This window comes from Eptatretus burgeri, unplaced genomic scaffold (genome assembly GCF_056783735.1).
Source record: "Eptatretus burgeri isolate ZD-2024b unplaced genomic scaffold, Ebu_testis_v1 Ebu_testis_scaffold_3173, whole genome shotgun sequence".
NCBI lineage: Eukaryota > Metazoa > Chordata > Myxini > Myxiniformes > Myxinidae > Eptatretus > Eptatretus burgeri.
This window is the reverse complement of record NW_028225121.1, coordinates 20,608-34,411: the sequence shown is the minus strand read 5'-3', so window position 1 is coordinate 34,411 and position 13,804 is coordinate 20,608. Positions and strand designations below refer to the sequence as shown.

The 13,804-nt window shown below is 46.1% G+C and overlaps 1 protein-coding gene across 1 annotated transcript in view; it reads left to right on the top strand.

Annotated features, from left to right (window-relative positions):
* The window catches only part of LOC147006452 (putative serine/threonine-protein kinase SIK1B), a 49,496-nt gene that overhangs the window by 15,179 nt on the left and 20,513 nt on the right, over positions 1-13,804 (top strand). The window contains exon 6 of the mRNA XM_085868763.1: positions 9,567-9,653. The gene's annotated coding sequence lies outside the window, so the exon portion shown is untranslated. The remainder of the gene's footprint in view (positions 1-9,566; positions 9,654-13,804) is intronic.

Genomic DNA, 13,804 nt, shown 5'->3' with positions numbered 1-13,804 from the left:
GTCTGTATACATGTCTCTCTCTGTATTTCCACAATGTGAGATTTCTTACAATACTTGATATGACATTATCATTTCAAAACATCTGATTTATTTCACTGTTAACATCCACAAGCACTTTGCTAACATCTATGTTTTTGTATTTTGGTTTCAGATTTGGGACTGGGTCCCACTGATAAAGATTGGAGAAGGAGTTGTTGGGATCGTGGAGAAGGCAAAGAACATCCTTTCTGGAGAAGAGGTGGGAATTTGTGGTGTGTTGTTGTGCAGTGTGGGTCCAGCCAAGTGTTTTTTTGTTGCTTTGATGTTGAAGAACAGCTGAATGATGTGTTTTTATTCCTCGTGCAAAGCAGAAGGCAGGGTGAAGCAATTTGTTCCCTGTCGATCTGACAACAGATGTCAGTTTCTGATCAGTGAACTACTTGGTTACCTCTGCCACCAAAGGTAGACCTGTCTGTCTACTTGTCGATCTGTTGAGCTGTCTTTGAGCAGGATATCTCAAAAAGTTATGCATGGATTCTGTTGAAATTTGGTGGATAGGTTGGGTGTTTGACAAGACAGTTGACAAGAACAAGCCAATTCGATTTTGTTGAAGGTCCGGATGCAGATCCGGTCTGACGGTGGGATACGAAATGTAAACTGTTCAGCCTGGTGGAGGTATGTACTCTACCAAGTGTCATTCGTGTTTCATTTGAATTTTATATTTTGAATAACACAGAGCATGAATCGGAACACAAACCTGCAGTTTAACCGTGCTTTGGTTCTGAATTCGGCAAATTATACGGAATCCCATCCCAAATCTGCATGTGCCCAGAGATGGAAGATGATGGTTTTTAATCTGTCTGCAAGTCTGCCAGCCAAACAAAATTGAATATCATTCCAAAAGGAAACGTTCTGTTTTTAAAGACGTCGTGAAGGACACAAACAACAGTCCGTGTTAAATCAAGTGGTGCAAAAGACTGTTCATCAACGGTGGTAAACTTATGAAAAATGTGTTTGTTTGTTTTTCCACAGCATTTAATACTTTCATTTTATTTCAATTGAATTATATTCCTGAGCACTAAAGAATGCAAATCACCTGATTGGAACTTTCAAAAACGTTCAGTTTCGCAAATTTTAAATCGAACATGTTGAGAACATAGAACGCATTACCCCATGCACTATTCAAGTATATACTTCAAATCAAATAAAATAATGATCTTACTGATATCAATTCTTATAAAATATTGATTTTTTTTTTTCAAAGATCATTCATAAAAATTCTGGAAGTTCAGCACAATTGAAGCAGTCTTGTGCCATATATAAAGAGAGCAACACCCCACCCCAGTGCCATATATTAAGAGAGCAACACCCCACCCCAGCGCCAAAAAAAGAGAGTCTGGCCAACTGAACAACACGTGCCCTGTTCGTCTCGAATGAGCCGCGACCCATTGAGCACGCGGAAACGAGAGATGAGAACCGTTGTGCACACTCGTACGAAGATGTTTAACACTGCAGATCCATACAATTTATAAGGATGAAACTTGGTGATATCATGAGTGGAGACATTTTCTACCATTTGAATTCAATCCAAAGATGATGTTTTCAGTACTTTTCCTGTCTTTACCGATTTAATCCAGTGCATGCTGACTGGCTTTCTGTTCTGAGGATGACAGCAGTAATTCCGCACAGAGAGAGAGAGAGGAGGAGAGAGGGGGAGAGAGGAATGAATCTGTGTTTCCCCTGGCAATCAAGTTATGATTACTTGGGGGTGGGGTTCAGAAAATAGAGAACAATATATTTGTGTTGAGTGCATTTGGGGATTTGTGCGAGACAGAATCAAGAAATGAAAACAGGAATTTCCAAACCAACATCGTCATGAGTCGTACACCTCTGTGGGGCATGGTAGATGGGATGAAGTCGCATCACATTATGACGACCAGTTAGATACGGCTAATGATGCTATGGATGGATATCTTGCATTCGATCACTGACGATTGTTATGGAAAGGTGGTCCGGAATCCTCGCGTTCGACATAAACACAGTCAAAAATGGCAGTAGAAACAGATCACTTGAGTTTCTTTACGACAACATGCATGGTCACACACTTACTGCCGAGTTTACCTCCATATTTGAGTGCTGTATTTTCCGCTTTTGAATCCTTGTTGCTTCTGCTCCACTTGTTTCACCAATAAGTTCTTCCCTTTCAGCTGGCCTTCGACTTCTTGAAAGTAGCACTCTCCAGCGATGAAGAGTTTTTCATTCCCATGTCCGAGCAATGGGTGATACAGCCTTCCTTGTATTTCTTGAGCACAGTCAGAGCATGAAGGTGATATCCCATGTTATCGGACCCTGATTTTCACAACTCGCAGACACTCCTGGCATCCTCTTTTCTTCACTCTTGAGATGCAGTAGCCTTTTGAGGTCGGAACATCAGTTTGAGGCAGGGAAGCGCCCTCAGGCGACTAATGTTTATCATGGTGATGCAGCTGGTAAGCAGGAAGGTGAGCTTGAGGGGTAGTATGGGGAGGATGCTGTATGTTGACGATCTGGTTGTTGTGGTGGAAAGTGGGTGGGAGATGCAGGAAGTACTGGGGGAGTGTAAGGAGGCCTTTTCAAAGCATTGGTTGAACATAAGTATGGAGAATACGGCGGTGATGTGCATTCGGCAGCAGAGAAAATGAATGAATAATCAGGTTAGAGGGGAAGGAGATCAGACAGGGAAATAGGTTTGAATATCTGGGAGGAATAGTCATAAGGATGGTAAGTCTGAGGCAGAGGTGTGGAGAATGATTCAGGCGTGTACCAATGCATGGATTAGGGTGAAGGGATTAATGGGAGATAGGAAGATATCAAGGAAATTGAAAGGGAAGGTTCTGATGTCGCATGTAATGCTGGCCGACTTTTGCGGTCTGGAATCAGTGGCATTGACAAAGAAACAACAACAGAGGCTGCAGGTTTGCGAGAGCAACTGGGTCAGGATTGTGGGAGTGAAGAGTTTGGATAGAAGGCGGATTGATGAACTGAGGGAGGAGATCCGGTGTGCAGATGAGTTTGACAGGGAGATTGGTGAAATTCTGGCTGAGATGGGCTGGACACATGGTGCAGATGGGGGAAGAGAGAGGAGCAAAATAGCGGATAGGTTGAGGTCGCAAGGTAGGAGCAAAAGAAGTAGCTCATGGTTGAGATGGGAGGATTTGAGAGTTGAGAAAAGAGGTAGACCAACAAGGGGAGAAAAGATCATGGTTTTGGATTGGAGGCGATCTGAGTTGATGGTGAACTGCTGTTTTGTGGACCTGGAAGTAGGAATGAAATTGAAGATTGTGGAAGTTTGCTCCACAGGTTGCAGAAAAGGGGAAATGAATGAGGGGAGGTGAGCGGTGATCCTATATTTCGGTCGTTAGCATTTCGGTCGTTCGCAAAAAGATTGGAACGTGAAAACAAATCGAAGATGTTATCCATCACCTTTTCCTCCTTGTGTTCAAATGGGTGATCCAGGAATTCGGCCAGGAACACTCTGTCGTCTGTCTTGGTAACTTTCCCATTATGGACATTTTTTTTTGTATACCTTGTCAAGGCTCGTATGAGAGCTAACACACTACACACTTCAAGGGGGGGGCATGAGACATGAGGGACGGGGGTGGGAAGGACAAAACAGTGGGGAACAGCGACATTTGGAGAGCTCTGGAAGGGAGAGGGGTTGGGGTGGAGAACATGGGGTATGCAAGATGGACATTGCAGGGACTTTCATTGAGGAAAGCAGGGAATTTGAAGGAGGTGGGTTTGGGGTGGATTAACGGGGGTAGAAAAGATCGAGGATTTCGACTGGGGACGACGAGGTGGTGGAGAACAAACGATAAGAGGGATGAGGGAGCGAGGAGGAGGGGGGGGTGGACCAGAGCGATGTGGAGTTAAGGAAGGGAGAAGCTTGACTTCCGGTTCCGGTTTTGGAGTGACGAGAGGTCTCCTTCGGGGCTCCCTGCTGACGTTCTCAAAGTTAAGTTTCCGGTTGTTATTTGTCCCGTTTTAACTGTTTAATTTTCTCACCGACATGTTACTGTGTGTTCCTAGTTCGGTTTTGTTTCAAAAATCGTGCTATTTTGTGAGTATTTTTGTCGACGTTCTTACCTGGTGTTTGAGGCCTACCGGTTCCACTCGGTGTTCGATTGTTTTTTTGTTTGTTTGTTTGTTTGTTTTTTCTCCCCATTACCTTCAATTTCTATCCTCCCCATTACCTTCAATTTTCATCCTCCCCACTTTCCAAACATCCCCCATTCTCCCAACTAATCTCTTTCTTATCTCAAAAAGAAATAAAAAAATACCCAACAACAACAACAACACGCTCACCTTCTCCCGATTCTGCTTCTTCTTCTTCCTCTTAACTTCCTCCTCGTCTTCTTCCTCGATTTTTTTTTCTACACTTCCATGACCTAATCTGTTGAACTCTCTCAAACATTAATATTAACAACAAAAACGATCTTATAATGCTTCATCTTCCTCTCTCACACATGTGGTACTCTTTACTGTTTCACAATGCACTACTCTTCTGCTATTTTAACAGACTGCTCTCATTTCGACCTCTCCTTCATTCCTTGCCTAAAAAATCCAACTATTACAGCGCTTCTTCTCTCCATTCTCTGAATTCGCCTTCATTGCATCCATCAAGAATTGTGTTAAATCGCATCTCTGACCTAAAACTTTTAAAAACCAGTTTGCCATGGATGTTCGCTTTCCATCAACCATTCTTTTTTTCCAACTTCAGTGCCAACTCACCCCCCTCACCCCTCACTCTCACTCTCAAAGCAACCATCCCACTCTTCTCCCTCCAAGCCTCCCCCTCACCTCTCAAAAATTCCCCCCTCACCTTTCTCCCACCTTTCATCCCCCTCACTCATCCTTCTCAAAATTGTCCCCCCCTCTCATCCACCAAGCTGCCTCCCTCCACTGCCCTCTCACCTCCATCTCTTCACTCCACCTCCTCAAATCCTCAACTGCCTTCTTCCTTGTCTCTTGTCCCCCCCTCTCCCCCAGCACCACAGAGCCTTTTCTCCTCCTCATTCGGCCCCTCCCCTCACTATTCTGCAATACCCCACACTCTTTCAACAACCCTCCTTACCTCCCCCCCTCGTCCCTTGTCCTACCCCCCTCCACCTCCTGCACCCAAAGCCTCCTCCCCTACCTCTTCATTAAAAGTGTGGATCTCAAATATCCGGGGCCTTCGCTCAAACCTTTCAGATCTTTCCATACAGGTTGCCACTGACAAACCAGACATTATCTGCCTAACAGAAACTTTCCTCTCCCAAGACGTGTCTGACTCCCAAGTATCTCTCCCCGGTTACTCCCTCTTATGGTATGACAGACCTGAACCTCGTCCTGGTGGAAGTGTTGCTCTCTTCATCAAAGACTCTATTCCTCAATCTCCATGCACTGCTCTCACCCCCCCCCACACCCCCAGGAATACCTCTGGCTTCAGCTTCCCCTCCACTCCCACCTCATGTTTATATGTGTACTGTACCGTCGACCGAACAGTGATGACTCCATCTACACCTCACTATCCGAAAACATGGACCATCTTCTATCTTCTCATCCAAACTCTCTCTTCCTCTTATGTGGTGACTTCAATTGTCATCATGCCAGTTGGCTTGGTGTGGGTACCTCTCTCACCTGCCATGGCACCTCAGCAAAAGCTTTCTGCGACTCATTGGGACTGACTCAATCGGTCAACTTCCCGACCCGGATCTCAACCAATGGTACTCCATCTCTTCTGGATCTGATTTTGACAAATTTCCCTGACAATATCTGCTGCTCTTCCTTCGCTCCAATTGGTTCTTCTGACCACGTCCTTGTTAAAGTGGACATCTCTCTGGCTGTTATCAGAGAACCACCTCACCGCCGTCGAGTCTGGCATTTCACTCAAGCTGACTGGCAGGGTCTCCGAGCAGCCATCAAACTTACAGACTGGTCTCCTATCACTACTTTCTCAAACATCAACTCATCCTGGGAATTCTTTCAAAGAAACTTGCTCTCCCTCATGCACAGATTTATCCCCTCTCGTGTTCAGTTGTCCTACCCTTCCTCCCGCCCTTGGTTTACTGAAGCTTGTGGCGAGGCAGTTGTCCTGAAACAACTTGCCTTTGCCTCATGGAAAGCAAACCCAACTGAGGGCAATCTCAGTTCTTTCCACAAAGCTCGGAACAAGTGTGTATCTACCCTCAGGAGAGCCAGAAAACAACATCTTTCTCATCTCAAGTCTGAACTCTCAAACCTCTCTCCCTCCTCAAAATCCTGGTGGCGTTTAATTAAATCTGTTTCTGGTGTATGTTCCCCCTCCATCCCCTCCCTTACCTCAAATGGCCGCACTGCTGATTCCACACGTGATAAAGCTGAATGTCTAAACTCGGTGTTTGCAGCTAAATCTTGTGTCCTAAACCCATCACTATCTCTACCCACTTTACCCAGTCGCACCCAACTGTCCCTGGACTCTGTATCCTTTTCTCCTGACAAGGTGGAGAGCTTGCTTTCAAACCTCGAGTCAGATTCTGCAACCGGTCCAGACGGCATCAGCCCACGTGTCCTCAAAGCCTGCTCTTCTGCTCTTGCTCACCCTCTCTCTGTTCTATTCACCCTCTCATTTGCCCAAGGTCATCCGCCATCTGCTTGGAAATCTGCTAACATCACTGCCCTGCATAAAAAAGGTGCAAAAACAGATCCCTGTAACTACAGACCAATCAGCCTTCTCCCAATCATCAGCAAGGTGATGGAATCCATCATCGTTTCAGACATGAAATCCTTCCTCTTCTCCAATGGCTTGATTTCCAATCACCAATTTGGTTTCAGAAAAGGTCACTCGACCCTGGATATGCTGCTTCTGCTCTCCCATCAATGGATGGAAGTGCTCAATGCCAGAGAGGAAATCCGAGCTGTATCCCTGGACATATCACGTGCTTTTGACACAGTCTGGCACCCTGCCCTACGCACCAAACTCTCTTCCCATGGTATTCAAGGCCATCTCCACTCATGGCTCGCAGACTTCCTCTCCTGTCGCAGTCAACGTGTGGCCCTAAATGGAGTTCTTTCATCCCCTCTTCCTGTGCAGGCTGGAGTTCCTCAAGGTAGCGTTCTGGGCCCTGTTCTTTTTCTGGTTTTCATCAATTATCTCTCGGACTCTCTGGAAAATCATCTATTTCTCTTTGCCGACGACTCCACCCTCTGCCGTACCATCTGTCATCCCTCAGACCGGCAAGCAGCAGCTGCTTCGCTCACTGCAGATCTGGATAAAATCACAAACTGGTCCAACACGTGGAACATGTCTTTCAATCCAGACAAATCTCACACTCTCACTATGTCTCTTCAAAAGGACCGTTTGGAACCCCCCCCCCCCCATCCACTTTCTCAACAATCCTCTGGAAGAAGTCTTTTCTTTCAAGCTTCTGGGTCTCACTATCTGCCATGACCTTTCCTGGTAAAGTCACATTTCCAACCTCGCCTCAAAAGCCAGTCGCCGACTGGGAATCCTCCGTCGTGCTAAGTCCTTCCTCGGCCCTTTTGAGCTCCTGACCACTTACAAAGCTTTTGTCCGTAGCCTGATGGAGTACTGCTCTCCCCTCTGGGCTGGTGCTCCTGCCTCCCACCTTTCTCGGCTTCACGCTGTCGAAACCAGGGCATTTAAGATCATCGGCATCTCCCGCAATGAAGCTGAGTCTTTGGGCCTCTCACTCAATCACCGCAGGTTGGTCGGTGGTCTTTCTGTCTTCTACCGACTCCTCTCCAGCTTTGCCCCCCACCTGCTCTCTCTGCGATTTGTCCCCACCACATTTCCACAGGGCGCTCAAGGTCCGCCAACAACCCTCTTCTGGTAAAACTACCAAAATCACGAATCACTGCTCATCTTCACTCTTTCATTCCTCTTTTTTCCCGCCTTTGGAATGAACTTCCTCACTCTATTCTTTCCCATTCTTCCCTCCAGGCTTTCAAAACAGCTGTTCATCACCACCTCTTATCTTCCCCCATCCAAATCCTCGATCTTCAATTCCCCTGCTTTCCTTCCTGAAAGTCCCTGTAATGTCCATCTTCTCTTCGCCATGTTCCCCGTCCCATCCCCATCCCTCTCCCTTCCACAGTTCACCGAATGTGTCTGTTCCCCACTGTTTTGTCCCTTCCACTCCCGCCCCTCTTGTCTCATGCCTCCTTGCTGTGAGTTGTGTGTTAGCTCTCATACGAGCCTCGACCAAGGTATACAAAAAAAAAAAAAAGCTCGGAAGTGGGGGTGGGGAGCAAGGAATGTGAGGAGAGCGATGCCTCAAGACATGGCCATGCACTCCGGGAGGGAGGTGGGGGGCGAGGAAGCATGGGCTAAGGGATAGCAGTGTGAGGGGAGGGGAAAGGAAGGAAGCATGATGGGAGGGGAAGGCAGCGGAAGGGGAACGGAAGGGAAGGCAGCGAGACTGGAAGGTAAGTCAGCATTTCGGGGTGAAAGTGCTTTTTATTGTCGATTGTGAAAGTGAACTTGTTGCTGTTGCAGACTTTGTTTTCTTTAAATCAACATCCTCATCTGTCACTGATAAATACTCTCTTTTGTGTCTGGTTTTCTCATGTTTCATCATGTTGCACATATTATGGTGATGAGCAAGATATATTGAACAAAGTCAGCATGAAACTTTTGGACTGTCTTTGTTAACCTTCCCAAAATAGTTCCAAACTGCACTTCTGGACCTTTTGAAAGGCAATGCTGTCAAATCTTTATCAGTCCATGTATTGCCTTCCCGTCCATCAGCAAAGCAATCAGCACGTGTTACCAGCCAACTCTAAATGCCTTGAGATTCATTTAAAATGAACACGTCCATGGGGCGTTTGGTTTGCAAGAGACTTGCTTTTGCTGCTTTGTTGCAAACAGGATGCCCCAGGGGCATGTTCCTTTTCAATTATTTCATCGCCAGGCCATTTGAAACTGGAACATACCCAAGGGGATGGGAGAAATTTTCCCTGATAAAATACGCTTCTTTCTTTGAAGTGGGAATGACTCAAAATCGACATCGATTCTGGTTTATGACTCGATTCCTTTAAATTCCATGGTTGGAAGATTACTTTGGTAACTATTCCTCGCACCACCATAAAGCACTCAAACAATTACTCCAACAAAACACTTGATAAGGAACTGCTGGCTTGGCATGTGATGAGCAATCGGTTATCACAAACACCACTGGGAGATCCCTGGAATGTCAAACAATGTCCAAATAGGACAAATGAACACTTTTAGTCACAGTCGAGACTGCTGCTTTGGTCAATTCCACAGTTTAAATTTTGAAATTTGGCTCAGATTAAGAGATTCTCTTGCTCATCACATGTGCGGAAATGAAATAAAGGCAGGAACACTTGGAGATGCCCAGAGTGTCAAACAATATCCAAATTTGACAAATGAACAGTTCTGTGTCACCGACATACTTGTCTGTATTCTTGTCTCCCTTTATATTTATGCAACGGGAGATTTCATACAATACTTGATGTGACATAATCATTGAAATAAATCTGATTTCTTTCACTGTTAACATCCACAAGGACTTTGTTAAGATCTTTGTGTATTTTGTTTTCAGATTCAGGACTGGGTCCTCCTGAAAAAGATTGGAGAAGGAGGTTTTGGGAGAGTGTACAGGGCAAAGAACATCATCTCTGGAGAAGAGGTAGGAATTTGTGGTGTGCTGTTGTACAGTGGGGGTGCAGCCAAATGTGGTGTTTTTTTGCTTTGTTGTTGTAGAACAGCTGAGCGATGTGTTTTTACTCCTGGTGTGAAGCAGAATGCAGTGTAAAGCAATTGGTTCACTCTGTCTGTCCATCTGACGACAGATGTCAGTTTATGATCAGGTCAGGTCAGGTATGGGAGCATGCGCCGGAGCAGCACATAGATGCATCCAGTTTCTGCTGGCACTCCAGCGGCCTCCTTCTGGCCATCCCCCAGGCAGATTCCTGGCCTAACCCCTCCACTTGAGATGCTGATCAACCTGCTGCAATCACGAGGCATGTGGTCGGCCCATTGGCCTCCAATCACCAGGCTCCCTCGGTGAGAGAATCTGGTGAGCAGGGTCAGCATCAGGAAAATGAGCCACACGTCCATACTGCTGCAGCTGACGCTCATGAACTATGCAGGAAACAAATGTAATTTGAATCTCTCTCAGCAACCGCTCGTTGGACACAAAGTCTGACCAGTGATAGCCAAGGATAATCTGAATCGACCTTTTACCAAAAGAATGAAGTCACCGTCTCAGATCCTGGTCAGAGTCCAAGTCTTACATCCGTAGAGCAAGACTGGAAGCACCAAGGACCTGAAGACTCGGGCTTTCGTCCTCCTGCATCGGTTTCAGCAGTGACACACCCCATGATCCAGTGAATCCATGACTCCCCAGGCCCGACCCAGACATCTGTTGACCTCTGGCTCACAGCCAGAAGTGACATGAATATCACTGCCAAGGTTAGTGAATCTCTCCGTGACCTCAACATCCTCACCACCAACAGGTGCAGACAGGATAGCAGCCTCCAGGATGACATTGAAAGCCGGGAACTTAGTTTTGACCCAGGAAACCTATAATGCCAGCGGCTCCGACTCCTCCTTCAGCATCTCGAGGGCCCCCAAAAGGATATCTTGAGTCTCCACAAAGATGACTTCATCATCTGCAAAACCAAGGTCAGAGATTTTGACATTCCCAAACGATGCACCAGAACTTGATCTCTCCGTCATCCTCTCCAGAATCCAGTCCATACAAGTGCTGAAAAGTGTGGGGGCCAGCACACATCCCTGAGGAACTCCAGTAACAACGGGAAATAAGTTAGAGATGGTATTACCACATCTCACAGCACTCTCAGTACCAGAGTATAGTTCAGACATCAGATTGATCAGTTTTGGTGGCACCCCACGAAGACCAAGAAGCCTCCAGAGGGCGTCCCGATTCACTGCATCAAATGCTTTAAAGAGATCAACATGAGCTGCAAGCAGCCTCTGCCGAAACTGTCGTCTGCGTTCTGTGAGGACCCAAAGAGCAAGCAAAGAGTCAATCGTTGTCCTCTTTGTTGTAAATCTTGACCACTCTGGGCACTGGTGTTCAAACAGATTGTGGTGAAGCCTATCAAAAATGATCCGAGCAAAGACCTTGCCTGGCACTGAGAGCAGCATCACCCATTGGCAGTTGTTGGAGTCTTGGCGATCTTACTTCCCTTTCCAGCGATGGACAACAAGGCCCCTCTTTCAGTCAGTTGGGATGATGCCTGTGTTCCAGGCAGAGCACAGAACTGCATGCAACCACACGAGTGCAGCATTACCACAAGCCTTGAGAAGTTCAGCATTGATACCACAGATCCCAGGAGTTTTACCCCATTTCACCGCAGCCTCTGTTCCACAAACGAATGTGGACTGCAGTTTATTGGAGGGTCAGCATTGGAATAGCAAGCTGGGACTCCTCTATCAAGAGCCCACCACCCTCTGCTCTAACTGGAGTACACCGAGGTACGGGCTTGGAGGAAAGCAATGCTCAAATTCCCCTGGAAGTAGGATGAGAATCACTTGACCACAGGTGATGCTCTACCCCCTCACAGATTCATCGCACATCGGCCTACTTGTCCACCCTAAGTGCACGTTCAGTTTTGCACTTCAGCTCCCTGAACAGCTCAGCTCTGCCATTCAGTCTGGCCCTGCAACTCTGTTCAATGTTATCCAGTGTCCCTTGAGAGACAAAATTCATCTTCACCCTTTGGTGAGTTCCAAGACATTCAACGGCAACATCAATGATGGTGGTTTTGAAGGCACTCCACAACTCTTCAGGATCCCCAAAGCACTCAGCCCCCCCAAATCTCCACTCAGAATGTTCACAAACTCCTCAGCTCCCCTCTCAACCTTGAACTTGCCAACATTGAGCATCGGCTGGGATGGTACCATTCTCCTGTATTTTCGCTGCAACTTCAGAGTTGCTCCAACAAGCCTGTGGTCAGTATTGAGGAACTGAGCACTCCGGTGGACCCTGCAGTTCTGGATTATCCTCCAGCGACCATCAACGAGCACATGGTCAATCTCCTTTTCCACACCACCAGAGTTGGAATACCAAGTGCAGCGATGAGCTTGTGGGCACTGAAACTATGAACAAGCCACCCTCAGTCCATGACTTCTTGCAAAGTCAAGGAACCTAATGCTATTCTGGTTCTCAGTTCCAGACCCATGGGGACCAACGCATGTCTCATAACCAAACCTCTCAGTTCCAGTCGAATCGTTGAACGCTTTAAAATAGAAAACATTCACATTTTCTCCAAATAAATGTGAGATCTGTCCTGTTATGAATTTTTAACTGAGAAAAGAAAACACAAAAGTTTTGTTGGATCTTCCACCTCTTACGATTTGAAGAGAGACTCAAACTACCTTCTGTCTCCACCATGTTATTGGGCTCATCTCCTGACAGGAAATAGGAATGTTCCCTGTGGCGAACACGTTTCGGTCCATCTTCTCCTCTTTTCACATGGGGATTGTGGCGCTTCGGCTTCAGATGGGCAGGTGCATGAATCAATATTGTGGGTTCTGTATCTGATCTCAAAAGCTTCCTGCCATCAGTGAAATGTTGCTCAGCCTTACTCTAATCAAAGTGTTTTGAAAGAGTTGAAAACAGGCATGAAACCACATATAATGAAGGATTGTGGACGGATGATGGAGAAGCATGAAATCGGCCATGATGATGTTTTTTGGAAGAAAACTCGAATCAGCTCAGCATTGTTCAGCTGTGAGGAGAGCAGGCCTGGCCCAATATCCCTCGGGAATCACAACTGAAATGATGCACACGTGGCTACCTGACAGAAAACCTGTTTGCACGATGAATATCCATCCATCTATTGGGACCATACTCTGTGCATTGCGTTGGTGCTGCCTCAGCAGTCTCCTTGGCTACTGGACACAATCCCAGACAGGTCAACACTCCGACACATTGTACCAGAATGCTGGCACTCATTTTGCCAGCCTTGGAAAGATGACAGGCAGTGTCAGCCCCACCTGGTATTAATTGAACAGCAGAGTGGGATTTGAACTCAGGAACCTTGGCTCCCAAATCCACCACCCTCACCAGTAAGTCAACACCAGGCATACGATGAATATCCATTTCCCAAAAATATCAATGACAATCTTACAGCACACAAGTACGATTTGTCATGAGGTTCATTCCATCCATCCTTTCGGGGATCTCTCTTCTCTCTGGTGACCCATTGTGTTTTCATTTCTCAGAATCCCTCAGGAAGTGATGTGTCATTGTACATTGCCCATCGTGAGTGTGACGGCCTTCGGCCACACAACAAACCATCTTCCTTGAAATTGTTCTTCAAAATATCAAAATTTATGTCATTGGAGACTTGATGTCAACTGAACTGTTCAAATTGGAGGTGGGGAGAGGTGGGGCAACATGACACCTTGAAACCACGTGACTGCAATTGCGAATCACAGCACACCATGGAGAGAACAAAATAAATGCGACTCTCTTTATATATGGTGCTGGACCACCCAATACAACATTTCCAAATACTGCAAATAGAAGGGTTTTGAAAGTACAAAGAATGCGATTTGTGTTCACTGGGTTCAAGTATAAAATTAAATTTTTTCATAAAATAAAGAATTCCAGAATTTACTGCCATTTTACAGTCACTATTACACCACCTCATCAAACATGTTGCATTAGTTTTTCGATCCTGTTGTTTGTGTCCTTCGATATAGACAAAATTAGAGACAAAGTACTGCTGAAGGGGACGTTTGTGTTCCGATTAGTGTTCAAAAAATAACATTCAATTTAAATAAGTTGTTCATCGATCATAAACT